The sequence below is a fragment of the Ambystoma mexicanum genome, chromosome 4p (genome assembly GCF_040938575.1).
Source record: "Ambystoma mexicanum isolate Mex_15411 chromosome 4p, UKY_AmexF1_1, whole genome shotgun sequence".
In the NCBI taxonomy this organism is placed as follows: Eukaryota; Metazoa; Chordata; class Amphibia; order Caudata; family Ambystomatidae; genus Ambystoma; species Ambystoma mexicanum.
The window spans coordinates 811251588-811279549 of NC_090927.1; the positions used below are offsets into that span (position 1 = coordinate 811251588).

The 27962-nt window shown below is 48.3% G+C and overlaps 1 protein-coding gene across 1 annotated transcript in view; it reads left to right on the top strand.

Moving 5' to 3' along the window:
- The window catches only part of LOC138453476 (filaggrin-like), a 481467-nt gene that overhangs the window by 206098 nt on the left and 247407 nt on the right, over positions 1 to 27962 (top strand). Inside the window, exon 2 of the mRNA XM_069606371.1 lies at positions 1780 to 1837. The gene's annotated coding sequence lies outside the window, so the exon portion shown is untranslated. The remainder of the gene's footprint in view (positions 1 to 1779; positions 1838 to 27962) is intronic.

A 27962-nucleotide genomic window follows, 5' to 3' on the forward strand; every position in this document is an offset into this window, starting at 1 on the left:
TCCCGTTTTGGGCCTCGGCTGACTGTGGAGCACGTGCTCAGTGCGACATACAGCAATGAGCGCAACAGCGCCCCCCCCTGGTTACCCTCATCTCAAATCTCAACCAGTAAACCCGCTAGCTCACCTAGAGATCACTGGTCGACTACACTTTTTTAAGCTAGTTCTTTGAACAGTGTTGTTTCAAATGTCTTATTTGAAATACTGAACGACTCTTCAAAGACTAGTAGTTTGCCAGAGCAATTGAAAGTTGCTGTTATTCCCCTCTATAAAAAACCAACAGCTGACTCTGAAGAGTTGGAAATCCTTTGTGCCCTTTCACAATTGCTGTGTATGGCCACACCTATTGAAAGGGACGCAGTGCAACAACTTATTGAATCCGCTGCATGCAGGTTATCACCCTCTACATGGAGCAGAGGCTCTTATCACCACTATTGTGGATGATTTGAAGAGGCAAGTAGACCAATGTGGCACAGGAGCTCTGGCGCGCCTTGATCTGTTTGCCACCTTTGACACCATCTCATATGAAATAGATCTTTTAATACTTTGGGACACTGGTTGCAGCAGGCTCTACTTCTGATTATCAGTCCAACACTGCTCGCTTCCCTTGCACCCTGTACCTCTGAATCCTGGCCTCTTGAATGCAATGTCCATTGTGGCTACATACTGTCAGCCCTTCGACTTTATCATTCCACTACTACAACCGATAATATTCTTTGATGCCAACTGAGCATATTAACACTGATGACACACCGCAGCTTTTTTAATTCAACAGCATGGACCCTCCTCATTTGTATTTTTTCACTCTGTTCGCTGGCCTTGAAAACATGAATGCATAAGAACAGACTGAAAACCAATCCAATGAAAACTGAGATATTGGGGTGACCAGTGAAAATGGCTGACTTATCTTTGTTCCCAGATGAGGAACCTGGGAGAATTAATTGATGGCGACTTATTAAAATCCTGCAGGTCAGTGTCCAAGTGAAAACCTTTTTCTTCTGAAAATAAGGTTTCCTTTCATTGATTTCTCCAGCAGTGTCCTTGCCAACTGCACTCGTGATCTCCATTCGAACTATGCATATAGCGCCTATACGCACCTTCCAAAATATCTGATTGGACGTCTGAAAGGATTACAGAGTCCAGCTGCTCGGCAACTGATTAAACTGCATACTGCTTGCCAGTGAAGAGTAGACCTAAGTTTACATGCATCCCTCTCTATGGCTCCTCAAGCCTGGGGTGGCATTGGACCATGCTTTCTGCTTCAGACATGGCCAACATATAGACCTGGCAGATCCTTAGACTCAGCAGTGATTCGTTGGGTTAACATTCGAAAGAGCCCCTGGAACGCGCAGTGTGTGCTGCTAGATTGTGGAATGCGCTTAGTGAACTTTAGGACGTCTTTAAAAACCAACCTCTCCTAGGCACTCGTAGCAAGTTATATTGACACATGACACTACATTATTATCGGTAGGAAACTGTCTAAGGAGGTAACAAAGCGCTCCACAAAAGAAATAACACAACCTAACACATGATCTATTTTGTATTAGTTCACAAGTGAAAACTATGCATGCAGTGTCTAAACGTCACTTTTACACAAATGGTACCCTAATAATGATAATAGAAGTGCTTCTTTCATGCAAAATATATGTTCATATGCTAAACTGCCTCCTCCCAAACTGTACTTCATGTTCTGGTGCTAAAGTGAAACCTGTCACACATGCATAGCAAAATCCAGGCCCTCAGCTCTTTTTTACTGATGCACTTCTTTTGTTATTCCCTCAGAAAACTGAAACAATCCATGGCCTCATTCCCACGCCATCCTTATCCTCATTAGAAAAAAGTAAGTAAAACACTTTGTATTGTCTTTTTTAATATGTCTTTTTTTTTCTTGTTGCACCTTAAGATCAATTTTCATTATATAGATATGTGTGTATGTGTGCGATATATAAAACACACGCCTAGCTGGGAAGCAACAGGTCGTTGCATGTTAGGTAAGATTGTCAATTATATGAATAATCTTCCTTACCTGTTTCAACCCCAGAACGTTTTGCTGGACTTGTTGATTGTTTGCCCTTGTTCCTAGGAGAGTGTGAATCTTTTTCCCCTCTCACCTAGGCATTTACTCTTTTTATGGGTGACATTTATATGTCTCTCTATAGTGTGTGTATGGATGTATAGTTCCCTATAACATTTGGGCTTTTGGTATTTCCCAATGGGAGCCCACAGCATTTAAAATGCAGTGGTGCTGGGTTGCCTTTGGGCTTCCCTTTTTTCATTTCTCTTGACATCTCGGGTGAACTACTGTTCCCAGGAGTAAAGTGGAATTTACATACTCTTTACATTTAATATGTGAGACCAGCACACCCCACCTTATGTGGAGTGCTGGGGAGATACACTGTATCCCCTTTCTCACTGCCCTGGTAACATTTTTGTTACAAAGGCAAGCTAACTTGAATGGCTGGTGGCAGTGGTTATACCTCAATTAATTTTTAGTCATATTACTTGCAGGTTATCAAATCAGCCGCAGTAATGCAAATGATGGTCACCATTCTGCTAGAATAGTGGGCTCCTTCTTTTTTCGCCATTTTAAGTATGTTTGTTCTTTCTTGGGTCTTTTTCTGCTGTCCTATGTGGGGGAGGTCTAGATTGAAGTTTCGTCTTTAGTGGGAACCCTTTGTGTTTCCATCTGAGGCTCCAGAGTGTCTGTGAAGGCAGGAAGCAAAGAGAGGAGTCCAAAACTATGCAGCCCTTTGTCTTCCAGTCTGCCTGAAAGGATCCAGTTCTTACTGGGGAGCTGGGAGTCCTGATTAGACAGCCATCCCCTTTCTGTAAACTGCAGGGAGAGTTTGCAGAAGTTGTGCTTGGGTTCCTGATAAAGTCTCTGAATCTGGAATCTGCTGATAAGTCGACCACTGGACCTGAATCCAAAGAGGAAGATGAAGAAATGATGGATGTAAGGAATACCAGTGACTAAAGACCCTGCTGTGTAACCAGAGCCTGATGTAACCCTCACCTCCAATTGACCTGGGGGTCCCAAAGACAATGATTCCTACCCAGAGGCTAGTTTGACTCACTAGTCATCAGAAGACCTGCAAAGCGAGCCATCCCCTGACATGCTGTGACCTTGCTTGGCTGCAAATCGCCAATACCAGGGGACCTTGAGCCTGAGTGCATTGCAACATCTTCCGAAGTCCGATTCCTGCAGGAACTTTGCGGGACTCCTGTTGGACCTCCAGAGACATGATTTGAATTCCTGAAGTCCCCTCACCAGAGTGCTGGACAAAGACAGTGAAGAGAATCTGACTGGCAATATTCGTTCTTCATCTGGTTCCTGTAAAAGGGCACCAAAACCACAGTGCCACGAGAACACGAGAAGCTTTGAAGAATCCTTTATTGGAAGCCTCTTCTGTCGACTGCTTCTGCAAGTTCCCATCCAGTGTCTGTTTCTTTCATCACCAGACCGATATTCCAGGGACTGGGTCCTGTGCTGCTGCAGTGTGAAGAAGTACATCCCGCAGCTCTTCGTTTCTGCCGAGGTACTGTGTTGGCTTGGGTAATATTTACCTTAAGGCTTGTGTCTATCCTGTTTGACAGAATAGGTGCTTCTTGTATTTGGGAGTTCACCCATACCGTTCGCCCAGGCATAATGACGGAATGCATATAAGTGAGCCTTCTGTGAAGTTCCAGAACACTTTCAGCTAACTCTGAAGCTAATACTTACTTGTTCGATGGGATATCCTCTGGAACTCTGACCTTCCTGCATCTGAACTGCATACTGACCTTCCTATAGCTGGCTCATAGACGACTAGGGTCCCTCATCTGCCTCTGAGAAAACTCATGCTCTAGAATAGGGAAGGTTTGCTCCAGTGATCCCTGTCTGGCCCTGCCAAAGCCTGTAAATGCCCATTGCATGCTAAAAAATCCAGTTATGTACTACCATACTGTGTGCGCTACTTCGCCACCCCTTTTCTGCCTGTCCTCGATCGTGCCCACACTGCAATAAAGCCAAAATCCTTCCTCCTCAAGTTACACACTTGGGGTCTGCCTATCAAGATCTGCTGTGCCGCTACTCGCACTCCCAGGCACCATTCTATGTCTATGCCCATTATCGTTAGCACCGTTACCCTCGTCATGATTCCCACTGCAGCTAATAGGCTACGGTTTCTCAGCACAAGAACACTGCTCCAACCACATCATGCCCCATTGCCTACCTATGCGAGAAATGCCCGGCTAAGTTGCCGTACCCATCACACACACTACCCCAACCCTAACTACAAACCCTGTGAGCGCACAGAGCCCCGCACACCCTCCTTCCCTCCTCACTGCACACCCAGTAAGACAGAGGCCTAGCGGCCTGACATAGCACCACCCGCTGCCATCCAGTCCTACTACAGCAGTGCCCATGTATCCATCCACTGACTGTGGAATCACGCGACACACAGCCATGCATAACATGACACTGCCATCCTCGCCATACTGACCCTGCACCACCCCCAACCCCACTCCCATGCCACCAAGGTCCTCTCCCTCAAGGCAGTACACGCCTATACTCAACCTCAGCATCGAGGTGCAAGAACTTGCAGCACTGCAAAAACAACGCCTCCCAGGGGGCGCAACCCTCCAGCCCTCACTCCTCCCTTGTCTATCCTAATTCTTAACCTAAGCCTACGCACCAACAGCCCTCAGCCTCAGCCTTAGCAAACGGTACTACAGCACATGAAACTTCCCAGAGCACGCCTTCGTGCTCACAAACCAAAGATACTCACAGCATGCCCTGCTCACCATTGCCCAACACCAATCACTCATCTAAGGCCACCTCATTACCGCCATCCTCAGATCCTGCCTCATCACCCAAAGAAACCCATGTGCCACCCTCACAACCTCGTCTGACATAAATCACCCTAACATCCAGCTTCAACACTACTGCACCGATTACAGAGGGCCCCAGGCTACTATGTGTGCCAGTCAATGCCAGATCCATTCAAGCACACTCCCTCGACATCCTGTACCTCATCGCTATGAATAACTTGGATAAACTTGCTGTGTCCGAAACCTGGCTCCACCCCACCTCGGGCCCTTATCTATCTATTACCCTCCACCCAACTATACTATCTTTTGTTGTGACAGACCTGATGCCAGAGGCGGGGGGTCACCCTCCTAGGTAAAGACGCCCTCTCCCTAAGACAAATTAGGTCCACTAAGGTGAAAAACTGCAACCTCCTCTCGGTCATAATGTCTATCTCATACAGAGACCATTACTGTAACGCCCACCTGGTTCCCACGGGGGCGCTGATCTAGTCTGGATTAATGCGGCCTCTTCTAGCGTGATGCGCAGGACCCGAAACACCGATTGGACAGGACCTCCAAATCGTGCTTCCTTGGCCCGTAGGAATATCCTTCTGCAGATGAGAAAGGGGATTAACAGTCTGCAGAATGGTGTGCTAGCTCCCCCCTTCCCCCCTCCGTTCCTCTCTATTCCTCCAAACCCGGTTTAAGCTCACCTTATGGTTTGGAAGGTTGAACTCTCCATCCTGCTTCTGGTGCAGGGGCGCGCGTTCGTCCAGTTACTTCACTGGTTTTCAGAATGGCGCTGGCAAAATCCACTTGACTTTCCTGAGTGATGCGCCGTAAGTATGAAAGTTCAAAGTTCAAGTGAGGCCCCCTTTATGCTGTCTTTCTCACCTGTGATCTGTCCTTTATTTCAGGTGCAGAATGAAGGCGATGCGTCGAGGGGTTAACCTGCCGAGGTGAGTAGTAATGAGGGCGATCCCTCTAGATGTCCTTATCATTCCTCTGAAATGTCTCTAGTCCTTTCCCCATAGGGGCAGGGGTACGGTACCTGCCAACGGGACGGCGCCGACCCGAAATGTGGAAGAAAAGCCGGTAAGTATTATGGCTGTTAATCAGGCTTTCCTTCTGTGTCCTTCTGCTCACCTTTTGTTTCTTCCTCTCTCCCCTAGGTGCAGAGATGTGGCGTCCGATGCTGACAGCCGCGATGGAGCCAGGAGATGTCTCGAGGACAGGACAGGTGAGTGAAGCGTGGCGCTGCAGTGAGCAACGCGATGCTTTTAAATTGAAGTCTTCCTTCAGGGATGCTGGCGAGAAGATTCCGGATGAGGTAAGAAGCTTGAAATAATCCATGGTTTTCACCTTTCTCTTCTCTTCCTTCCTTGCAGGTCTTCCAGGTTCAAGACGGGCGTGGCTGCAGTCCAGGAGCAGGAGCAGACACGGTGAGCATTAAGCTGCAGGAAGCAGAACAACGCGAAGCATGAGCTGCTGTCTGGGCGTGGCTTAAATAGCCTCCAAAGAAGTCCCAGGTATGTATCCTTCCCCAACTAGGTATGTATCCTTCCCTGGCCACGCCCGAGTGAAAAAATAGTCCCTATGAAAAAATAGTCCCTTTCAGGTCTCAGGGAGGCCTGAAGCGTGCAGCATGGTCTGCATCAGGTAAGTGCACAAAACACCTCCCTTTATGAGCCTGGCGCCTATGGCGCCAGGACTGATGTCCAAAATGAGCCTGGCGCCAAAGGCGCCAGGACTGAGTCCAAAGCGTCCCTATAAGGGGCCGCTGGGCTTTTACCCGAGGGCATGATGCCTGCTTCCGGGGGTGCTGGGCCTGGCCTGATGCTCGGGGGGTAGGCATCATGACAGCACTCCCCCCCAAGGCCCCTCCCAAGGTCGTTCCTTCTGGAGGTTTCGGTTTGTTTGGGAAATTCCGATGGCACCTTTTTACCAGCCGAGGTGCATGTACGTGATCACTGGGTTCCCAAGACCTTTCCTGAGGCCCGTACCCTTTCCAGTCAATTAGATAGAAAAGCTTTGATTTTAAGATTTTGGAGTCCAAAATGTTCTTTACTTCGAATTCTGGCTCTCCATCTATCAGGATTGGGTCTGGTCGCTTTATTAATCTGGTTCCTGGTTGTACTGGTTTCAAAAGTGACACATGAAAAACGGGGTGAATCCGCATGTTGGCTGGTAGATCGAGCTTGACTGCTACTGAGTTAATTATAGCTTTGATTGAGTAAGGGCCTAAATACCTTGGATTAAAAGTTCGAGGTCCCTTGAGCGATAAGTGTTTGGTAGCCAACCATACTTGATCCCCAATTTGGTACGGAGGCGCCTCCTTTCGATGTAGATCCGCATTCTTTTTGTATTTCTCTTTCGCATGTTGCAAATGTGCAGTTGCATCCTTGAAGGCTTGAGTTATCGTAGAACGCAAATGATCCACTGCGGGCATTTCAAGGCTCGAAGGTGAGTCCAAGTCTGAAGTACGAGGGTGATGTCCATTTAGGGTAAAAAAGGGGCTTTGACCATTCCAGAGTGTATCGAGTTATTATAAGCATATTCAGCCACCCACAGAATATCCTTCCAATTACCCTCCGATTGGTGCAACATACATCGTAGAAATTGTTCAAGGGTCTGGTTCATTCTCTCCGTCTGACCATCGGTCTGTGGGTGGTGGCTGGTCGAGAGTCTTACGTCGATTTGTGCCAGCTGACAACACTTTTTCCAAAAATGAGAAATAAACTGGCTTCCCCGATCGGAGACTAGTATGGACGGGAATCCATGCAAACGGATGATATTCTCGAGGAATTCCTTGGCAAGAACAAAGGCTGAAGGTAATCCTTTCAACGGAATAAAGTGGGCCATTTTGGAAAATAAATCCACCACGACCAGAATAGTATTGTAACCATTACAAGAGGGCAGGTCAGTGATAAAATCTAGTGACAGGGTGTGCCAAGGTGCTGGTGGAATGTCTAAGGGCTGAAGAAGACCGGCGGGTCTTGTCTTTTGACCTTTGTTTTGGGCACAAACTCCACAGGACATCACGAAACATTTAATATCCTTTCGCCAGGAAGGCCACCAGAATTGTCGTCTAACCTTTTCCTCAGTTTTGGCAATGCCAGGATGTCCTTCCATCAGGGTGTCATGATGACGGGAAATAACCAGTTCTTGCAATTCCTTTTCTGGCAAAAATAAGCGTCCTTGGAAGTAAGGTAAGCCATCTTTGACTGAAAAGTTAGACCCCTTTTTGATCCAATCCTGCAAGGCTGAAGAGTCCAGGACTTGTTTTACTCGTGCTTGAATGTCTTCAAGGGTTTGTAAAGTGGTTATTCCCAAAATTCTTTGTTCGGGAATTATCGGCACAGGTTCTGAGTTTGTGTCTATTTCTTCCATTCCAATTCGGGATAGAGCGTCCGCCTTATCATTCTTAGAACCGGGGCGGTAGGTGATTACAAAATCGAACTCAGCAAAGAACAAAGCCCATCGGAGCTGTCGAGACGATTGGGCCTTGGCAGTTTTTAAATATTGTAAATTTCGGTGATCAGTGATCACCGTGATGGTATGCCGGGCGCCGAGGAGATAATGCCGCCAAGCCTTAAAGGCGGACTTAATGGCTAATAGTTCCTTATCGGTAATCGCATAATTTATCTCCGGCGGTGAGAACTTTCTGGACCAAAATTCTACGGGGTGCAGTCGGTTGGTTTCAGGGTCTCTCTGAGACAGGACAGCTCCCATGGCTAAGCTGGACGTGTCGGTTTCGACTATATATGGGAGATCAGGACGCGGGTGCTTCAAAATAGGTGCGGACGTGAACTTAGCTTTCAACTCCTGAAAGGCCTGTTCGGCTTCCTCGGTCCATTCAAAACGTTTATTTTTTCGCAATAGTGCAGTGATGGGTTGCACCACACGTGCAAACTCCTGCATAAACCTGCGATAAAAGTTGGCAAAACCAAGCATGCTTTGGACACCTTTCACTGAACTAGGTGATGGGCATTTGAGGATGGTATCCACTTTCCGTGAATCCATTCGGACCCCTTTAGGTGTCAGGATGAATCCGAGAAACTCAACCTCGGTGGTATGGAAAACACATTTTTCCAGCTTGGCAAACAGTTTGTGCTGGCGCAGTTTCTCTAGGACGGCCCTGACATGTTTTCTGTGATCAGATTCCGAAGAGGAGTACACAAGAATGTCATCGATATACACGATAACACAGACATCGATGAGTTCCCGAAGGACATCATTCATGAAGAATTGGAAGGCAGTAGGCGCGTTGCACAACCCGTAAGGCATCACCTGGTATTCGAATAGTCCATATTTTGTACGGAAGGCCGTTTTCCATTCGTCGCCTTCTTTTACTCGTACCAGATGATAAGCCCCCCGGAGATCTAACTTGGTGTATACACAAGCGTCCTTCACCTGGTCAAGGAGTTCAGGGATCAGAGGCAGAGGGTAACGATTTTTAACAGTTATCTGGTTCAATGCGCGGTAATCGATACAAGTCCTAAGGTCGCCCTCTTTTTTAGGCACGAAGAACAAAGCTGAAGATGCCGGGGACTTTGACGGGCGAATGAAACCATTGGCGAGGTATTGTTCTAAATATTGTCTCAAATGCAGATTCTCAGGTTCAGTAAGGGCATAAATCCTGCTACAAGGGGGTTGTGCACCGGGCACCAGATCGATTTGGCAATCGTACGATCTGTGGGGAGGTAACGTGTTGGCCTGTTCCTTTTGGAAGACGTCCTGAAAGTGTTGGTACTTTGGAGGTAGTTGCAAGGGGACAGAGGTTACTGATGCTAGATTAATCTTTGGATTTTCTGGGTAGCAGGTTTGTGCACAATCCGGGAAGGTTATTCTCTTCGCTCGCCAATCAATTCGAGGATTATGTGTCTCTAACCAAGGGACTCCGACAATAAGCTGAAACTGTGGAGCCTTGATCAAATCAAACACAACTGCCTCCCGATGGCCATCCGGACCTACAAGTGTCACCTCAGATGTGGAATGTGTTACCGGTCCAGAGGCAATTTCGGTTCCATCTACAGTGGTGATGACATCTTTGCTGGTTTTAGGACCCAGAGGGAGGTTTATCCTAGAGACCAATTCTCGATCCACATATTTTCCTATAGCCCCGCTATCGATGTATGCCTTTATAGTATGCAACCGTTTTGGCTGTTCCGGATCTATGAGGACCATTGGCACAATGAAATGCGAGGTCTGAGAGTTAGTTTTCAAGCTCGGCAAGCGGACCCCTACGCTTGCCGGGCGTGGTCGTTTCCCGATACAGAGTTTCCATGGATTTTATCAGCGGCTCCTACCACCTTCTTGGGCGGCTTAACAGGGCAATCTCGTAGAAAGTGTCCTGAGGACCCACAATAAAGGCATAATTGCATCTGTCGTCTTCTTTCCCGTTCTTTTTGAGTTAGGGGTCCTTTAACTCCTCCGATTTGCATAGGCTCCGAGGCATCAGCCCCCTTGGGGTTAGCGTGGGTTTTGGCCCACACCCGGGTTTCAAACTTGGACCGATCTGCTTTTCTGTTTTGCAGCCTGTGATCGAACTGGACCACTAAGTCTATATATTCAGTGCATTCTTGGGGCGGATTTACAACTTGTGCCAGGACATCTTTAAGTTCTCCGCGTAGACCTCGATAGAATAACGTGATTCTTTTATCCTCTGGCCAACCAGTTTCCACAATTAGTCTATTGAAGGTTGCAATGTAGGATAGAAGGTCTTGATTGCCCTGTCGCAGAGATAGAAGTTCGTCATCCAGAGCCTGTCCCTGGGAATGTCGAGCAAATAACCTTTCCATGCTTGTTTGAAATCCTTGAAAATCAGGAAGAATCGGGTCATCTTGAGTTACCAGTGGGACTGACCAATCGGCAGCACAGCAGCTGAGATATGACAACACAAAGGCTACCTTCGTCTGATCATTAGGGAAGGCCCCTGGTCTGCATAGGAAGTGCAAACGACACTGATTCATGAATACGGCGAATTGTTTGGGGTCCCCAGCAAAGCGTTCGGGTGGGGCCAGCGGCATGTTTGCAGGTACATTAATCAGCACAGGGTTACTGGAAACCACAGGAGTGGGGTTCCCCCCGGAACCGGGTAAAGGAGTTTGTCCAGCTTGACCTTGCAAAAGCTGTCTAGCCAGGTCATCAGTCCTTTCCCTTGTTACAATCACTTCTCTTCTGAGGGCATTAGTCTCTTGACGAGCGGCGTGTACCTCGGCCCGTAATTCCCCCAGTAGTTGGGCCAGTTGGTCAGTCTCAGAAGTTTCCATAGCGCCTGGGTGGGAATTTGTAGGGAGGCTTCGCGTTCTGTAACGCCCACCTGGTTCCCACGGGGGCGCTGATCTAGTCTGGATTAATGCAGCCTCTTCTAGCGTGATGCGCAGGACCCGGAACACCAATTGGACAGGACCTCCAAATCGTGCTTCCTTGGCCCGTAGGAATATCCTTCTGCAGATGAGAAAGGGGATTAACAGTCTGCAGAATGGTGTGCTAGCTCCCCCCTTACCCCCTCCGTTCCTCTCTATTCCTCCAAACCCGGTTTAAGCTCACCTTATGGTTTGGAAGGTTGAACTCTCCATCCTGCTTCTGGTGCAGGGGCGCGCGTTCGTCCAGTTACTTCACTGGTTTTCAGAATGGCGCTTGCAAAATCCACTTGACTTTCCTGAGCGATGCGCCGTAAGTATGAAAGTTCAAAGTTCAAGTGAGGCCCCCTTTATGCTGTCTTTCTCACCTGTGATCTGTCCTTTATTTCAGGTGCAGAATGAAGGCGATGCGTCGAGGGGTTAACCTGCCGAGGTGAGTAGTAATGAGGGCGATCCCTCTAGATGTCCTTATCATTCCTCTGAAATGTCTCTAGTCCTTTCCCCATAGGGGCCGGGGTACGGTACCTGCCAACGGGGCGGCGCCGACCCGAAATGTGGAAGAAAAGCCGGTAAGTATTATGGCTGTTAATCAGGCTTTCCTTCTGTGTGTCCTTCTGCTCACCTTTTGTTTCTTCCTCTCTCCCCTAGGTGCAGAGATGTGGCGTCCGATGCTGACAGCCGCGATGGAGCCGGGAGATGTCTCGAGGACAGGACAGGTGAGTGAAGCGTGGCGCTGCAGTGAGCAACGCGATGCTTTTAAATTGAAGTCTTCCTTCAGGGATGCTGGCGAGAAGATTCCGGATGAGGTAAGAAGCTTGAAATAATCCATGGTTTTCACCTTTCTCTTCTCTTCCTTCCTTGCAGGTCTTCCAGGTTCAAGACGGGCGTGGCTGCAGTCCAGGAGCAGGAGCAGACACGGTGAGCATTAAGCTGCAGGAAGCAGAACAACGCGAAGCATGAGCTGCTGTCTGGGCGTGGCTTAAATAGCCTCCAAAGAAGTCCCAGGTATGTATCCTTCCCCAACTAGGTATGTATCCTTCCCTGGCCACGCCCGAGTGAAAAAATAGTCCCTATGAAAAAATAGTCCCTTTCAGGTCTCAGGGAGGCCTGAAGCGTGCAGCATGGTCTGCATCAGGTAAGTGCACAAAACACCTCCCTTTATGAGCCTGGCGCCTATGGCGCCAGGACTGATGTCCAAAATGAGCCTGGCGCCAAAGGCGCCAGGACTGAGTCCAAAGCGTCCCTATAAGGGGCCGCTGGGCTTTTACCCGAGGGCATGATGCCTGCTTCCGGGGGTGCTGGGCCTGGCCTGATGCTCGGGGGGTAGGCATCATGACAGCACTCCCCCCCAAGGCCCCTCCCAAGGTCGTTCCTTCTGGAGGTTTCGGTTTGTTTGGGAAATTCCGATGGCACCTTTTTACCAGCCGAGGTGCATGTACGTGATCACTGGGTTCCCAAGACCTTTCCTGAGGCCCGTACCCTTTCCAGTCAATTAGATAGAAAAGCTTTGATTTTAAGATTTTGGAGTCCAAAATGTTCTTTACTTCGAATTCTGGCTCTCCATCTATCAGGATTGGGTCTGGTCGCTTTATTAATCTGGTTCCTGGTTGTACTGGTTTCAAAAGTGACACATGAAAAACGGGGTGAATCCGCATGTTGGCTGGTAGATCGAGCTTGACTGCTACTGAGTTAATTATAGCTTTGATTGAGTAAGGGCCTAAATACCTTGGATTAAAAGTTCGAGGTCCCTTGAGCGATAAGTGTTTGGTAGCCAACCATACTTGATCCCCAATTTGGTACGGAGGCGCCTCCTTTCGATGTAGATCCGCATTCTTTTTGTATTTCTCTTTCGCATGTTGCAAATGTGCAGTTGCATCCTTGAAGGCTTGAGTTATCGTAGAACGCAAATGATCCACTGCGGGCATTTCAAGGCTCGAAGGTGAGTCCAAGTCTGAAGTACGAGGGTGATGTCCATTTAGGGTAAAAAAGGGGCTTTGACCATTCCAGAGTGTATCGAGTTATTATAAGCATATTCAGCCACCCACAGAATATCCTTCCAATTACCCTCCGATTGGTGCAACATACATCGTAGAAATTGTTCAAGGGTCTGGTTCATTCTCTCCGTCTGACCATCGGTCTGTGGGTGGTGGCTGGTCGAGAGTCTTACGTCGATTTGTGCCAGCTGACAACACTTTTTCCAAAAATGAGAAATAAACTGGCTTCCCCGATCGGAGACTAGTATGGACGGGAATCCATGCAAACGGATGATATTCTCGAGGAATTCCTTGGCAAGAACAAAGGCTGAAGGTAATCCTTTCAACGGAATAAAGTGGGCCATTTTGGAAAATAAATCCACCACGACCAGAATAGTATTGTAACCATTACAAGAGGGCAGGTCAGTGATAAAATCTAGTGACAGGGTGTGCCAAGGTGCTGGTGGAATGTCTAAGGGCTGAAGAAGACCGGCGGGTCTTGTCTTTTGACCTTTGTTTTGGGCACAAACTCCACAGGACATCACGAAACATTTAATATCCTTTCGCCAGGAAGGCCACCAGAATTGTCGTCTAACCTTTTCCTCAGTTTTGGCAATGCCAGGATGTCCTTCCATCAGGGTGTCATGATGACGGGAAATAACCAGTTCTTGCAATTCCTTTTCTGGCAAAAATAAGCGTCCTTGGAAGTAAGGTAAGCCATCTTTGACTGAAAAGTTAGACCCCTTTTTGATCCAATCCTGCAAGGCTGAAGAGTCCAGGACTTGTTTTACTCGTGCTTGAATGTCTTCAAGGGTTTGTAAAGTGGTTATTCCCAAAATTCTTTGTTCGGGAATTATCGGCACAGGTTCTGAGTTTGTGTCTATTTCTTCCATTCCAATTCGGGATAGAGCGTCCGCCTTATCATTCTTAGAACCGGGGCGGTAGGTGATTACAAAATCGAACTCAGCAAAGAACAAAGCCCATCGGAGCTGTCGAGACGATTGGGCCTTGGCAGTTTTTAAATATTGTAAATTTCGGTGATCAGTGATCACCGTGATGGTATGCCGGGCGCCGAGGAGATAATGCCGCCAAGCCTTAAAGGCGGACTTAATGGCTAATAGTTCCTTATCGGTAATCGCATAATTTATCTCCGGCGGTGAGAACTTTCTGGACCAAAATTCTACGGGGTGCAGTCGGTTGGTTTCAGGGTCTCTCTGAGACAGGACAGCTCCCATGGCTAAGCTGGACGTGTCGGTTTCGACTATATATGGGAGATCAGGACGCGGGTGCTTCAAAATAGGTGCGGACGTGAACTTAGCTTTCAACTCCTGAAAGGCCTGTTCGGCTTCCTCGGTCCATTCAAAACGTTTATTTTTTCGCAATAGTGCAGTGATGGGTTGCACCACACGTGCAAACTCCTGCATAAACCTGCGATAAAAGTTGGCAAAACCAAGCATGCTTTGGACACCTTTCACTGAACTAGGTGATGGGCATTTGAGGATGGTATCCACTTTCCGTGAATCCATTCGGACCCCTTTAGGTGTCAGGATGAATCCGAGAAACTCAACCTCGGTGGTATGGAAAACACATTTTTCCAGCTTGGCAAACAGTTTGTGCTGGCGCAGTTTCTCTAGGACGGCCCTGACATGTTTTCTGTGATCAGATTCCGAAGAGGAGTACACAAGAATGTCATCGATATACACGATAACACAGACATCGATGAGTTCCCGAAGGACATCATTCATGAAGAATTGGAAGGCAGTAGGCGCGTTGCACAACCCGTAAGGCATCACCTGGTATTCGAATAGTCCATATTTTGTACGGAAGGCCGTTTTCCATTCGTCGCCTTCTTTTACTCGTACCAGATGATAAGCCCCCCGGAGATCTAACTTGGTGTATACACAAGCGTCCTTCACCTGGTCAAGGAGTTCAGGGATCAGAGGCAGAGGGTAACGATTTTTAACAGTTATCTGGTTCAATGCGCGGTAATCGATACAAGTCCTAAGGTCGCCCTCTTTTTTAGGCACGAAGAACAAAGCTGAAGATGCCGGGGACTTTGACGGGCGAATGAAACCATTGGCGAGGTATTGTTCTAAATATTGTCTCAAATGCAGATTCTCAGGTTCAGTAAGGGCATAAATCCTGCTACAAGGGGGTTGTGCACCGGGCACCAGATCGATTTGGCAATCGTACGATCTGTGGGGAGGTAACGTGTTGGCCTGTTCCTTTTGGAAGACGTCCTGAAAGTGTTGGTACTTTGGAGGTAGTTGCAAGGGGACAGAGGTTACTGATGCTAGATTAATCTTTGGATTTTCTGGGTAGCAGGTTTGTGCACAATCCGGGAAGGTTATTCTCTTCGCTCGCCAATCAATTCGAGGATTATGTGTCTCTAACCAAGGGACTCCGACAATAAGCTGAAACTGTGGAGCCTTGATCAAATCAAACACAACTGCCTCCCGATGGCCATCCGGACCTACAAGTGTCACCTCAGATGTGGAATGTGTTACCGGTCCAGAGGCAATTTCGGTTCCATCTACAGTGGTGATGACATCTTTGCTGGTTTTAGGACCCAGAGGGAGGTTTATCCTAGAGACCAATTCTCGATCCACATATTTTCCTATAGCCCCGCTATCGATGTATGCCTTTATAGTATGCAACCGTTTTGGCTGTTCCGGATCTATGAGGACCATTGGCACAATGAAATGCGAGGTCTGAGAGTTAGTTTTCAAGCTCGGCAAGCGGACCCCTACGCTTGCCGGGCGTGGTCGTTTCCCGATACAGAGTTTCCATGGATTTTATCAGCGGCTCCTACCACCTTCTTGGGCGGCTTAACAGGGCAATCTCGTAGAAAGTGTCCTGAGGACCCACAATAAAGGCATAATTGCATCTGTCGTCTTCTTTCCCGTTCTTTTTGAGTTAGGGGTCCTTTAACTCCTCCGATTTGCATAGGCTCCGAGGCATCAGCCCCCTTGGGGTTAGCGTGGGTTTTGGCCCACACCCGGGTTTCAAACTTGGACCGATCTGCTTTTCTGTTTTGCAGCCTGTGATCGAACTGGACCACTAAGTCTATATATTCAGTGCATTCTTGGGGCGGATTTACAACTTGTGCCAGGACATCTTTAAGTTCTCCGCGTAGACCTCGATAGAATAACGTGATTCTTTTATCCTCTGGCCAACCAGTTTCCACAATTAGTCTATTGAAGGTTGCAATGTAGGATAGAAGGTCTTGATTGCCCTGTCGCAGAGATAGAAGTTCGTCATCCAGAGCCTGTCCCTGGGAATGTCGAGCAAATAACCTTTCCATGCTTGTTTGAAATCCTTGAAAATCAGGAAGAATCGGGTCATCTTGAGTTACCAGTGGGACTGACCAATCGGCAGCACAGCAGCTGAGATATGACAACACAAAGGCTACCTTCGTCTGATCATTAGGGAAGGCCCCTGGTCTGCATAGGAAGTGCAAACGACACTGATTCATGAATACGGCGAATTGTTTGGGGTCCCCAGCAAAGCGTTCGGGTGGGGCCAGCGGCATGTTTGCAGGTACATTAATCAGCACAGGGTTACTGGAAACCACAGGAGTGGGGTTCCCCCCGGAACCGGGTAAAGGAGTTTGTCCAGCTTGACCTTGCAAAAGCTGTCTAGCCAGGTCATCAGTCCTTTCCCTTGTTACAATCACTTCTCTTCTGAGGGCATTAGTCTCTTGACGAGCGGCGTGTACCTCGGCCCGTAATTCCCCCAGTAGTTGGGCCAGTTGGTCAGTCTCAGAAGTTTCCATAGCGCCTGGGTGGGAATTTGTAGGGAGGCTTCGCGTTCTGTAACGCCCACCTGGTTCCCACGGGGGCGCTGATCTAGTCTGGATTAATGCAGCCTCTTCTAGCGTGATGCGCAGGACCCGGAACACCAATTGGACAGGACCTCCAAATCGTGCTTCCTTGGCCCGTAGGAATATCCTTCTGCAGATGAGAAAGGGGATTAACAGTCTGCAGAATGGTGTGCTAGCTCCCCCCTTACCCCCTCCGTTCCTCTCTATTCCTCCAAACCCGGTTTAAGCTCACCTTATGGTTTGGAAGGTTGAACTCTCCATCCTGCTTCTGGTGCAGGGGCGCGCGTTCGTCCAGTTACTTCACTGGTTTTCAGAATGGCGCTTGCAAAATCCACTTGACTTTCCTGAGCGATGCGCCGTAAGTATGAAAGTTCAAAGTTCAAGTGAGGCCCCCTTTATGCTGTCTTTCTCACCTGTGATCTGTCCTTTATTTCAGGTGCAGAATGAAGGCGATGCGTCGAGGGGTTAACCTGCCGAGGTGAGTAGTAATGAGGGCGATCCCTCTAGATGTCCTTATCATTCCTCTGAAATGTCTCTAGTCCTTTCCCCATAGGGGCCGGGGTACGGTACCTGCCAACGGGGCGGCGCCGACCCGAAATGTGGAAGAAAAGCCGGTAAGTATTATGGCTGTTAATCAGGCTTTCCTTCTGTGTGTCCTTCTGCTCACCTTTTGTTTCTTCCTCTCTCCCCTAGGTGCAGAGATGTGGCGTCCGATGCTGACAGCCGCGATGGAGCCGGGAGATGTCTCGAGGACAGGACAGGTGAGTGAAGCATGGCGCTGCAGTGAGCAACGCGATGCTTTTAAATTGAAGTCTTCCTTCAGGGATGCTGGCGAGAAGATTCCGGATGCAGGTAAGAAGCTTGAAATAATCCTTGGTTTTCACCTTTCTCTTCTCTTCCTTCCTTGCAGGTCTTCCAGGTTCAAGACGGGCGTGGCTGTAGTCCAGGAGCAGGAGCAGACACGGTGAGCGTTAAGCTGCAGGAAGCAGAACAACGCGAAGCATGAGCTGCTGTCTGGGCGTGGCTTAAATAGCCTCCAAAGAAGTCCCAGGTATGTATCCTTCCCCAACTAGGTATGTATCCTTCCCTGGCCACGCCCGAGTGAAAAAATAGTCCCTATGAAAAAATAGTCCCTTTCAGGTCTCAGGGAGGCCTGAAGCGTGCAGCACGGTCTGCATCAGGTAAGTGCACAAAACACCTCCCTTTATGAGCCTGGCGCCTATGGCGCCAGGACTGATGTCCAACATGAGCCTGGCGCCAAAGGCGCCAGGACTGAGTCCAAAGCGTCCCTATAAGGGGCCGCTGAGCTTTTACCCGAGGGCATGATGCCTGCTTCCGGGGGTGCTGGGCCTGGCCTGATGCTCCGGGGGTAGGCATCATGACAATTACTCTGCATGTCATCTACCACACCTTTGAGGAGTACATCCTTCACCTGTTGAACTCAAACATCAAACCATTCTCCAAAACCATTCTCATAGGAGACCTTAACTTAGGTCTTAACGCCCGGAATGATCCTAATGCTGCCTCAGTAGCAAACGCACTCAACGCCCTATACTTCATACACTGCACTTCAACACCTACCCACCAAAAAGGCTGTATCTTAGACTGGCTCACGGTCCTTAATTGCCAGATCTCTGTACGTTCCAACCTCCCTTGCCCTTGAACCGACCACCATAACATTACCTTCTCGATTGATATTAAATTCTTAATAGCCCACTGCACCATCCAGCTGTCACCTACTATTGCCCATAGCCCTCAAAAACTCACTAAAGACTGTTTCATGTGCATGTTGAACAAGCTGCAGCCACCACACCTGGCCCACCTCGACCTTGACATGCTGGCCAACCCATACTCCAACACACTATGGCTAGCAGTTGACTCTATTGCACCCCTCCAACCCCCCAAATCCAAACCCACCAAACAGCGTACCACCTGGTTTACCCCTGACCTCCCAACACTGTGTGCCATGAAACAAGATGCTGATGCAAAATCGAACAAAAAAACATCCAACATATTCAAATCCATTTTCACCGCCGTAGCCAAAAATTTCAAAATAGCTATCATACAAGCAAAATCAGCTACCATTGGCAGGCATTTAAAAAAAAAGTTTTTCTAGTTTTGCCATGGAAAGGGAAAACATACTTTGTTTTCGCTTAACCAGCGGCCATTTATTGTACATTTGTTTTTCTGTTCTGAAACGCCAGAGCGTTTTGGAACAGAAAAGAAAAATGCTTTTAATACCCCGGTCTTATGGGCCAGGGTACTAATAGCAATAGGCCCCTCGCAGGGCGGCATTACCTCTTTGCTTCACTCGGGCCTGTACCTATGGGTGCCGGGGCATTACCTGAAGTGGTAATGCCCCCCTCTGCTCAGGGCCTGTTGCTTGAATAGCTTTTACTGACTTTGAATAGATGTTCTTAGTTTATTAGGTTCTTACTTGTCCATGAGTAGCTGAATGCCCCTCTGAAAGTACATGAGTTACTTAACTAGCTCTCAGCGGTGTTCTTAAAAGTAATACTGGTGGTGTAACTGTATCCTTTCATAATAGAAGCAAGTTACATATGTTGCAAGATATACTAGTAACAGTGTTGTCTAATTATGTGATTCTGTAACTGATTAACACTGTAAATGATGCCCAACAGGGCCTGCTGCCCTTGAATTACTTACTGTAATATAAAAGTATAGCTACTTTGGTTTTACTCCCCAAGAATAGCTTAATGCCATTATAAATGTGTTACATTAAGTTTGGCTCACCTTGAACTGCATATTAATATTGTTAATAAAAGTATACTTTGGTATAGTATTGAGTTGGTTTTTACAATTGTGTTTACGACTTATGTGACAATGCTTATTTTCCCAAGATTTATCTTGACCTCCTGGTATTTAAAATAAACCATTATTTTTACTATACTTACTGTATCAGTGTATCCTTGTACCATATGTATGCTACAATGTCTTTGTACAGATCTACAGCCCTCCCTCCTAAGATAAGCCTGGCTGATCTGTCTACGCTACCAAAGGTCTTCAGGTGGTACATCCTTATACTAAGAATGGAGTTTTTGTACTGCCTCTTGCCCTTAGTCTTAGTTGGACTTTAGAAAAACTATCTTAACACTGTACATAGGCTTTCTTTCTCTGTTCCTCTTAGGCAACATTTAGGTAAATGCTAAATGTGTATGGCTTTGTTGGAATCCATTAGCAGCCATTTCCTTTGTAAATGCTGTATCCTCCTACTGCGACCAAGTGTGTTTGCACAAGCACACACCTTTCTGTAGACATTTAGAACATAGATTAGTGATCTATTTATCCAGATGAAGGTATTCCAATTCAAGCTGCAGAGGAGAAAACCAGGCACTGGCACATGGGCTGTATGAAAATAGCCAACAGTTCAGTTCCCAAAATTAGGGGAACCCCCGTCCCCTGCACAATATCTCAGGCTAAATGAACCACATTATTCAATATGTATAAAGAGAGAGGGCCTTGCTACTTTTAGAATTTGGTCCACACTGTTTTCTTCTGATTGATAAGGTGAGACCATATACTTTTACCTTTGTCACTATGGGCAATTCTCCACATCTCTAACTTGAGTATATTTGTATACACTTCTTTCTATCTTTCTTCCCAGAAGCGGTGGAATTATTTTCATTGATCACATTTTTCCTATCTTCACTTTACCCTTTGGTGACAATTGGACCATATAATTCATGAGGTAAATTATCATACTTATGATACTGTCTACAAATAGTCTTTGTTAGAACTCTAGCAATAGTATCTGATGATCAGTACCAACATACTTATGGGAATTTTTGTTTTCATTATTTTCAGATATGTAAATTGCTGGGACGTGATGGGAGGGGGAAACCTGTTCTCTTTTATTCTGTATTAAGTTGTGCAATGCCGCCACTCTACACCACCCAGTTTAAATTCTTCCTTCTTCTCTACAGACCCTTCCATGGGTTAGCTCCGCCTGGTTAACTACATCTCTTGCCACTTATTCCCACACACTGTTGTCACAGATAGCACATAAACCTCTCAAAGCCTCAAGGATGGTTCAAGGTTTTTTATTCAATTCTCTGTGCGGCCTATGGCATCCCTCTCTCACCTTCCTGCAAGCCTCCTCAGTAACCCAGGCATCCGTGGCCACACTGGTAAGTTCTACCAATTGTTGACTTCTACTGTCTATTAGCTCCTTACACCAAAGATATTCTTCCTGAAAGCAGCTCACTAACTCCCTCAAGGACTTCCTAATGTTCCCTACAATAAACATAGGTTAACATTCTAACATTCTAACTGGAAAAGTTAGGATTATTTGTCTTACTCAGTAAGAGTTGCCTGGTTCCACTCACAACCACTTTCACCTTTCCCTACCACACTATCTGCTCCCCAACTGTCTGCTCCCCACCAACATCATGTCTCTCTCTCCTGTCTCCACCCTTTGATGGTACCTCCATCCTCACTCATTTTACTCTACCACCACTACTCCTCCTCCACCAACACCACTCCTTCTCTCACACTGCTACTCTACCCTCCGCACTAGTACCCCTCCCATATCACTACTCAACCACCAACCATCCTCCTTAAACTCTGTACCAGCCTTCTCACATTCACATCTTACACTACCCTTTCTACACACTTATCTCACACAAAAACGCCATTCACACTATCAAACCACTATCACTCCCAAGCCAATGCCTCACCTGTTCCAAACCTCTTCTTCCCAATCTGCTACTCCCTCTTTACTCCTGCTGGTCTCTTGGTTGCCATCCACCTCCTCCTCTGACCTCACCTGATTCACCCTCACTTCCCGTTTCCTGCCCCAGGCTTATACACCCCTCTCTTGATGAGGGTTGGTCAGCTGTCCCTAACCAATCTCTTGGCTTCCTCCCCCGACGTGTGCGTGTTTAAAAATGCTTAAAAGTGGGGGGGGGGGGCTCTGTTGCACACAGCTAAGATGGCCGCCTAGGTGAAGAGCTCCGGCTCGATCGAAATCCTTCAACTTATAAATCCTTCCAGGTTCGCGCTGGCCGTCGCGCTGCTACAGAATATTGCAGGGGAAGGTCCTCGGAAGACACCCTGTGAAGGCGGTGCGCGAAGACCCCGGGACGGCGGAGATATCATTGCCTGCATCTGCAGCGCCTGTTGAGCCGCGGCGCGGCCGCCAGTGGGCTCCAGGCGACTCTCACACAAGCCCGAGGCTCGCAACGGTGGATCGGCCTGGTGGGGGAGGGTCAGCCCGCGGAAACACAAGTGCTGCCCATGGCCGGCGACGTTCCCCTTCTTCTCCTTTTCGTCTGTGCGGAAGCAGGAGCGCAGACCTCCCCACACCGGACTTCAGGCTGCAGGAGAAGCCCGACGGAGTTACGTCGAGGCGACAACGCTTTCCCCCTCGGATCCTGGTCCGCCCCGTGGCTAGGCCCAGCTAGGACTAAGCTGATGAAGTAAGTGGGCCGACCGGGGTGGCGGAGACCGGGGGCCAACACCCCGTACAAGATACATCCGTGTTACGGGAGTGGGGGCGAGCGGTACAGATTTGAGGGCGAGGCCCTACTATAGACAGAGGCTGCCGCTGCTGCATTGGTGAGAGCGCTGCAAAACCCGACGCCGGGAAGCACTCCCAAAGTGAAAATCCTACTCTCAGAACCTCCCGGGAACAAAAACTGTCTGCCACTGTGGCCTCGGGGAGAAACTGGGTGTGCCGCGAGACGGTAGTTAAAGACCAACTGATAGCCAAAGACACTGTGGTAGAACACCCATGCGACGAGTCAGACCCTGGGCTCCTGCACACGTTGTGACACACTGCGGGCAGTGGAGCTCGGAGGGCCGCCAAACCCCTTCCCCAATACCCGCTTACCCCTGCACAGAGGACGACGGTGTGGGTGGCGGAGGCACTGCATCAGACCCCGGCTGAGGAGCGCAGCCAACACATTGAGAGCTGCGGGATCTAACGCAACACCCCTGGGGCGAGATTGTACGCCCGCAAAAGGCAGTGTCAACCCCCATACCTGCATTGTGGTGTGCTAACAACGTACAGCATAACTGCTGCGGGCAGTCATTGACAGCCAGCAACACACACACGTGGGAAAGCACAGTCCACCCTGGAAGTTGCGACGTCGCCTAATGGGCCGCACTGAGAAGAAAACTGCAGGGGTAAGAAAGACCGGCCCAATGGATTCCTACACAAGCTCCCAACAACAGGAGACACGAGGAGGTGCAGCACAAACTTCCGAAGGCCAAAACATAGACCCCTTAGACCGCTTGGCAACAATTGTGCAAAATGGGTTCCTGGCCGTCAACGTGAAACTAGATGACATAGTGGCGACGATTGGTTCCTTGAAAGCGCGAGTGGAAAAGGAAAGTGCACGCATCTCGGAGGCAGAAAACAGGATAGGTGTGAATGAAGACATGCTTACACAACACGGTCGTGATATAGCCCTACTCCAGACGGAGCTCCGTAAGACGCAAAATAAGTGCGAGGAACTTGAATCCAGGTCCCGCAGGAATAATATCCGCATTGTTGGAGTGGCGGAGTCGTTTGGCAAGGGCTGCATGGAAAGGAGTGTGGAAGAATTATTGAAATCCGTATTAGGGGAAGACTCCCTGTCAAACCACTTCCTCGTCGAAAGGGCCCATCGTACCCTGGCACCAACCCCCAAGCCGGGCGCTCCACCCCGAACCATCATTGCACGTCTCCTGAATTATAGGGACAGAGACACGATCCTTCGACTAGCAAGAGAAAAGGGGACACTACACCATGAAGACAATAGGATACACATTTATCCGGACTTTTCTGCAAGTATACAAGCATAGCGCAGATCCTACGAGATGGTCAAAAAACAGTTACGACTCCGCATTACACCCTATGCCTTGATTTTCCCTGCGAAAATGAGAATCCAGCATGGGGGCAGAGCCCACTTTTTTGAAAACCCTGCAGAGGCGATGGCATATATTGAGGCCTCTATTCCGCTGCCCCCTGGAGATCCTGCAAGAGACCCAAATGCAAGACCCTGCCCGGGTGAAGGCAGAGGCGATCCGGTGGATCGATGAGGCATCCCCCCTGCTAACTGAAACATGCTCTCTTCGCTGTGCAGTCGACACAGCTAAACTGGACCAAAACCCGATGTAACCGGGCCGTAGAGTCTCCCGCGTGGGTGGCCAGATGGCTGGGCATTGCTCTGCGACGAAGCACCCTCAGGAACATTCCAATCAGTTACTTGGGTTCATCGTCAAGTTGGGGCAGATGATGTGGGTGGCGGGCGGGAAAGGGCAAAAGGGGAAGTTTTCATGTTGTGATCACCGCCCAGATGAGTTTAAGTCTGGGAGGAGAGTTTGCGCAGTTGAAGGTTGCAGGTTTGTTGGAAAAAGGTCTTACAGATGCAGCCACCATTCCAGTCCTGATTGCACATGCATCTATGGTTGTCATAATACAATACAATGCATATACGTAGGAAATGGGTGATGGGTTAAAGGTTAAACTAATGACATGGAATGTCCGAGGCCTAAACAATCCAATGAAAGCCAGAAAGGTGGGCAATTACGTTAGCAGGCACAGGCCCCAAATTTTAATGCTACAGGAAACACATGCGCAGGGCTCCATTAATGATCAAATACTGGAAAATGGGGCAAGCAGCGCTATCATACGAACTACTCCTCACAATCCAGGGGGGTAAGCATTTTGATTCACAAATCGTTAGGGTTCATCGAGAAAGGCCACCTGGTGGATTCGACGGGCAGATATGTACTTGTTTGGGGGGAAATTGCTGGAGAACAGACAACCCTGGTAAATACCTATGGTCCTAATCTTGAAGATCCAGACTTTTACTTACACTTATTTGAAATCCTTGCTAAACATGAAGCAACAACCATACTATGGGGGGGGGCTTTAATGTGGTGCTAGACCAGATCTTGGACAGGTCCGCCAAGACACCTAGGCCACCGTCTAGGACGGCACTTGCTTTGAAACAGATAACACAGCAGCTGTCCCTGCTAGATGCCTGGAGAGTGCTCCACCCAACAAGCAAGTGCTACACGTTCTATTCCTCCGTACATGATAGTGAGTCACGTATAGACTATTGGTTTGTCCCCTCAAATACGACACACGCCCTACAGAGTTGTGAAATTCTCCCCCGTACATTATTTGATCACTCCCCCGTGACCATGGAAATTACCCTCGGGGACGTCCCTAAGCCGGCTAGAAGGTGGAGAATGCCCATTGGTATATTAAAGGACCCAAACATAGCGGAAGGCCTACACACAGACATCGCCAATTTCTTTGCAGACAACATAGGGTCTGTTGACCATATCTCATCAGTCTGGGCAACTTTCAAGGTGTGGGTAAGAGGGGTCCTAATATCTAAAACAACGGGCCTTCTAAGGGAGGTACGCCGAGACATGGAGAGGGTGGAGAGGGATCTGAACGTACTGGAGGAGACATATGGTCGGACACATGAAGGAGACACCCTTGCTGAAATACATAAATCTCTCAGGGAATTTGACAAACTGGCGGTAAGGGAAGTACATTATATAGCAGCCCCTTCCAGAGCTCGGAGGTACAGGGAGGGGAATAAGGCAGGGAAAATGCAGGCCAACCTGGTTAAGCAGGAACATCATGTGGCCCCGATTGCATCGATCCATACGGCACAAAATGTGATGGTAACAAGCGAACAGGGAATAAACGATGAATTTGTAGAGTTCTACAAAACACTATATGCGAATAAAGATAGGAAATCCCTTGACGAGATCAAAGCTTATTTGGCCACCCTGGAGCTCCCCAAACTCACAGAAGAAAATAGGCTGATATTGGAGCAACCTGTCACAGCAGAGGAGCTCACTGAGGCGATCAAAGGGCTCGCGTCTGGTAAGGCGCCGGGCTCGGACGGCCTGGGAGTGGAATTCTACAAGGAATTCCGGGAAGAACTGGTCCCTGTTTTGCTGGAGGTGTGGGGGGAGGCCCTGGGTAAACAAACGTTGCCACAAACAATGCGCGAGGCCATAATCATGGTGTTGCCCAAACCTCGACGCCCGTCGCAAGATATGTCATCCTTTAGACCCCTGTCCCTGATAAATGTGGACGCAAAAATCTTTGCGAAAGTGCTGGCAAACCGTATGCTACCCATCACGCCATTATTAGTACACACAGATCAAAGCGGATTTATTCCCCAAAGATCCACCGCCCTAAATTTGCGTAGGCTATTCGGCATAATGTCACAGATTAATCCGAACAAAAAAGCAGTGGCAATCTCCCTTGACGCCGAGAAAGCGTTTGATTCGGTTTCCTGGGAGTATTTGTTCTTGGTGTTGGAGGCATTTGGGGTTGGCCTATATTTCATTCAATACGTCAAATTGCTTTATACAGCTCCATATGCGAAAGTATACACGAATAGAACTATGTCTCAAAGGTTTGAACTGGGCAGAGGTACCAGACAGGGGTGCCCCTTCTCCCCTATCCTTTTTGCTTTGACAATTGAACCCATGGCAGCGGCAATACGGTTGAGACATGGCAACAGGGGCATAACGCTGAAGGGAGCCACCCAAATAATAACGTTATATGCGGATGACACGCTACTCTATGTTCGAGAACCCGATAAAAACATTGTCCCCATCATGACAGACATCAACGAATTTGCAGAATACTCGGGATACACGGTCAACAGCTCCAAATCAGAAGTGTTCCCGCTCACCCCCTCCACAAAATGCCCAGCTCACATGTGTGGCCTTAAATGGTCTGAACACCACATCAGGTACCTTGGGGTACTGGTCTCTTGTAATAAACAAACATTATACATTGATAACCATGACCAGGCACAGCATACGCTTAACATTAAATTGCAGGTCTGGAGGCGTCTCCCAATTTCATTACACGGTAGAATTGCCATTCTTAAAATGATTGTACTTCCGAATCTATTATACCTATTTGTAAATATCCCTATATGGCCGGGGAGAGAGTTCTTCTCTAGACTTCGCTCCATGGCGCTGTCCTTTCTGTGGAACGGGAAGACGGCCAGAATCAACTGGGAGAAGATGACAGAACCATATGAGAAGGGGGGAATAGCTGCACCAGACTTTGAGCTCTATTACACTGTGTCACAAGCACAATTTGCAAAGTACTGGTACGATTAATGTGACAACTCCCCTCCTATGCAAATAGAAGAATACACCACCGAGCCCACGAACATCAGGTCAGTGATTTTTAATACTGGACATAAAGACTCTTGCGAATTCGACCCTGTGAGTTGTATGGTGAAAGCCTGGGGAGCAATACACAAAAGACTGAAAATAGAGACCCCGTATAACCCTGATGCACCCCTGTGGAAATACCCTGGCCTCCCCCCCACGTTTGATACTGACATACAGGAAACCTGGGACCCGGGCATGGAGATGAAAATAGGTGACATGTACATAGAGGGGAAGTTTGCGACCCTTGCGGAGTTTAATAGAGGCATGGGAGGTGGGCAGCTCAAGACATTGCAGTATTATCGAATGAGATCTGCATATCAAAGGCGCTTGCCGTCATTTCCAGACGAACCCCCTTCTCACTCGTGCTTGCGGCTGGCCACTACACAGGACGGGTTGGGAATTTCCAAACTTTATAAGGCAATACAGACTCACTCCGTTGTGGTAAATCAGGTGAGGGAGAAATGGGAAACTGATATGAAAATGCCAATACCAGAGGAAAAGTGGGCAAGATACTGTGCACTCACGAAAAAGAGTCTCCCTTAATGCCGGGCTTCGTCAAATACAGTTTAAAATTCTAAACAGGCTGCACTATACCCCTGCTAGGATAGCTACATTCACGCCTGACGACCCAGGCAAGTGTCCCAAGTGTGGGTCCCCGGCAGCAGGGTCCTATCATATGTACTGGGAGTGTCCAGCCGTGGCACGGTTCTGGGGTGGGGTTGCGAATATGCTAAATGAAATCACACAGATCCCCCCGCACTTGACCCCACAAAAATACCTATTCGGTGATATTGGTAAATGTTCCGAAAAACTCAGAAGGCTGTTTAATGTGTCATGTGTCAT